The sequence below is a fragment of the Syngnathus leptorhynchus genome, chromosome 2 (genome assembly GCF_054491065.1).
Source record: "Syngnathus leptorhynchus isolate UIUO chromosome 2, UIUO_Slep, whole genome shotgun sequence".
Lineage (NCBI taxonomy): Eukaryota > Metazoa > Chordata > Actinopteri > Syngnathiformes > Syngnathidae > Syngnathus > Syngnathus leptorhynchus.
The window spans coordinates 13,405,267-13,409,423 of record NC_141196.1 but is presented as its reverse complement, the minus strand read 5'-3'; positions in this window follow the sequence as shown (position 1 = coordinate 13,409,423).

Here is a 4,157-nt window from a genome sequence, read left to right as displayed (position 1 = left end):
AGTACCCAGGAAGCAAAGTACGGAGGACAGACCGGCAACATTTTCGTAAAATGCCCACATTTGAGTCGTAGTAGCACTCGTAATAATTGTAATGTAGTAGTACAGTTAGAAACCTCTACAAACAATCTTGATTTGTGCTTTTGTTAATCTTTACCTCAATAATTTGAGCCCAAAATGGCTTATTTCAGTGCCACACTTAGTCTAAGGTTTTTAACTTTTGACATTGAGCTAATTTGTTAACACCGATTCCATCCATGCAAGTAGGCACTTGACTTGTGCTGTGAGTGAGTACACACACACATTCACTTCACTGTACGATTGGCTGTGTCCTCAGCGCCCATGGAGGCCCTGCACATCAATATAAGAGTAACTTGAAACGGCAGTGCAGTTTTTTTACTATCAAAGTGAACATCCTGCGTTGTGTCTGCGGGGCTGACGCCTCATTATGGTTAGATCACTTGCAGCAAGACTGTTGTCTGTGCAAGAGGAGGCAGCTTTTTGTTTATGGGGCTTGGAAACATAAAAATTGACATTTCAAACTTTGGGATCTGTGAAGGTAGCAGACAGGATATGGCAGCGGCGCGCACGTGTGCACTTAAATGATATTCTTTTCAAAGCTGAGTCACGTTGCTTGTTATTTACTGGAAAAGATGAATATACAATGTAGTGAGGCTCCACAGAATTCTGTCTGCTATACAACCATCATACAACCAATAGTTATTGTATGTATTGTTTTATCACTGACAATGCAGTAAGATATTTACTTTTTATTGCTGCAAGAGTTTACAACCGTGTACCATAATAAATGTTCAGGAGGCCTTCCATTTCAAGATACTGCCTAACCTTCAATGCATTATAATATCTGGTCGAGTAGAAACACAGTCGCCGATGCACTTTCGGTTACTTTACTGAACATATGCTAGCAAGCACATTCACTCGGGAAGTGTTGTCAGCCACAATTTACGCAGTCACTCACACGCAGATTGCTAATAACTAATAATAACCAAAACCTGCCAACCTGACCCTCGCTTGCTCATCACCAGACCCTGCCTTTCAAAGATTACAAAGATTCAAAATATTACGCTACTGAGATTTCAAGTTTGTTTATTTGCATGTAGGGAAATAGAAAATATCCACTCCCAGAAAAAAAAACCAACAACTTCTGATTTAGTGAGTATGGCCTCTTACAATAAGTTTCTGTTTGTTCTACTTCCTTTGATATTTTCCCTTTTAGCATTATTACCACGATAGCCATTTTAAGATAATGGGTATGAATGCAGACAAAATAGTAAAACTGGAGGGAGATCACATGGGGCCAAGCTACTTTGTCTGTTTTTTTCCTAATTAGTTCAGGCAGAAAATATGGGAATTATTATGGTTTGAGTCCAAGCAAGTCAGGAGCAAATTTGCAAATATAAATACGGTGAGTTCATATAGAATGGAAAATAAGAGACGTTTTATTCTCTGTGTTGAAAATATCCTAAATGATCTAAGTGCAGTTCTTCATCACTGACTACAGTGTCTGTGTTAAAAATCAAATTTCCTGTTTTCCTGTACTTAGAAGTGCTTCCACTTTAACAGAATGGGTCTCTTAATCATCACTACAGAACGTTGTTTCTGAGTGCATTGATTCAATCGAATAAGAGACATTTTTCGTCTTATTCCATGTATCCATCCAGGATTGGGTCACAAGGGGCATCAACTTAAGCAGGGGGGCCCAGATTTCTATCGACCCAGCCACTTTGTGCATCTCTTTCTATGGAGGATACCCAAGATAGCTTGGAGACAGTCTCACCAGCATGCTTTGGGTCATCTCTCGAGGCTCCTTGTGGTGGGACAAGCCTGAAAAACCTCACCAGGGAGGTGCGAAGGGAGCACAGTGACGCATGAGGCACTGCATGTGGCTCCTCTACTCTCCAAGATGGCTAACCTATCTAAATCTAATCTAATCTAAAGGTGAGCCCAGACAACCTGCTTCAGAAAGTCATTTTGCTTGCTTGTATTTGTGATCTTGCATTGCTCCTTGTTTGGACTTCAACTATACAGCTCCTTAATTACGTACATTTGGAGGTCATGAACAATGTACAAATGGTACAAATAGTCGCCACATGGTACATAAAGATAGCCCTTCATGTTTTTTTTATTTGTTTCATATTCAAGACCTCAAATCACAATGTTTTACTGTAATTATGACTTTACCACAGCATTATTTCAGGTTAGCGGTTGGTATGGCACATGCCAATTTAACAACATTTTCAGATTATAGCGCAGCTATTGGAATGAAACTCATCAGAATCCCCTTGTAAATGCATATGCATACATTTGTACATGGGGCGCAAAGACGGTAAATGTTGTACCTTATGTTCTCTGTTCAACTTCGCCAGCTTCACTAATAAGCAAGGACAAGGATATTGGCAACGTTTGACAGAGCAACGGCAAGCCCTTTTGAAATCCAATCTTCCGTTGAGCAAACGAGGTAATCCTTTATTTATTAATAAAAGCAAATTGAACAAATGCGACTCGTGCTGGCTGTCGTGTCTATTACGCCGACACTCGAAAGCTTCGTTCCGGACAAATTGAAGCTGGGTCTCCATATTCCCATGCAGGGTATTTTATGCTAAGTTTAGCAGGGGAATCTCAAAGGCTCATTAGATGTCTTCTGGCTTTGCTCGCCAGCTAAAGAATATCTGCATTTTTGTAGCAAGCTCTTGTAAAATAAGACAAGCACTGTTATGAAAGTAAGTCTGACAAAACTTTGAAAAGGTACAAAAAGAATCAGAATGTCTAATGTGCCTCGCAACATTAGTGGTAAGAGGTGTGTGTTGATAGAGCTCCAAGCCCTGAAGCATTTTAGCACCATCTCCAGTTAAACTGCCAGGCCGCTTCATTAACGAGTGTCCCAAAAAGTGAGCCGAGCGTCAGGCTGCTCGAGATCAGTGGAGCCCAGATACGCAATTCAAATGCTCTGACAAGGATTTCCCCACACTAACTCCATTTGTATATCTCAACATGATGGTAGTTGCAGTGAGTGACAGCAGGATCGGACGCAGTCCAATTAGAGTGACGCAATTGGAGAATGATGAATGGTGCCGGCTTAGATACGAGGAAGAAAACACGAGTCGAAGGTGCCCACACCAATCTCCTTGAATGAGCATAAACACTGAATGGCTGCTCCATGCAGAATAATGCAGTAAAAGTGAGGACTTTGCTGTGCTACCTTTGCTCGCTTCCCCGACTGGTGCGGCCTTGAACTTAATGCAGACAAGAGAAGACTTTTGCCACTGTGCCACCAGTGCTGTGTGCACTTACTGTACTTTGACGAAAAGCAGCTTGTCTATTGTTTTTTTTTTGTAAAGTGGAGGCTATAGCATGTCACACTTGAACCCATTTCCCACATGTTGCTAGGGATACAGAACTGACATTTACTGTACCTGTGCATGTTTTTACGCTCAATGAAGATTTAATCATAAAAAATTACTTGACTGTATATAGACATGCATATACATCTCTCCATCCATCCATCCATCCATCCATCCATCCATCCATCCATCCACCCATCCACCCATCCGTCCATCTTTAACACCATTTATCCTATTCAGGGTCACGGGGGGTGTTGCATTTATATGAAAGTGAAATGTTTCTGTTTTAAGAAAAGGTGTTGATTGCTAGGTCAGATGCACAGTACATGCATGTGAGCATATGTCTGTCTCCATTAGAGGAAGAAGAACTATCTTAATCCCTTTTCATTGGGGTATAAATGAGGATAGGATACCTTGCAGACCACCAGACTATTCCCAGCTCTCCTGTATCATTCCACTAATCCCCTGAAGTTTGCAGAAGGGAAGTCATCGAGCTTCCATTCTGCAGGATTATGTTGGGTGCCCACAAAATGGAAGGATATTTTGCAAGGCAGGACGTCATGCAGCATACAGTCATGTACTGCGCACCTAAGAATTTGCTAGTTAGGTTACCGTGCCTTGCGTCAGTCACCATCAAAAAACAGATAGGGAAGACGTGGAAAGATAAACAGCGCTGGATAAGTTGTGCTGCAGCAGGGGATCAACTCAAGAACATGCGCAGAAATGAAAGTGGGCCATTGAAAACACTATTGCAACATCTGCTGTGGATATCAGTTGATCTCGTGCTCCAGAGCTTGA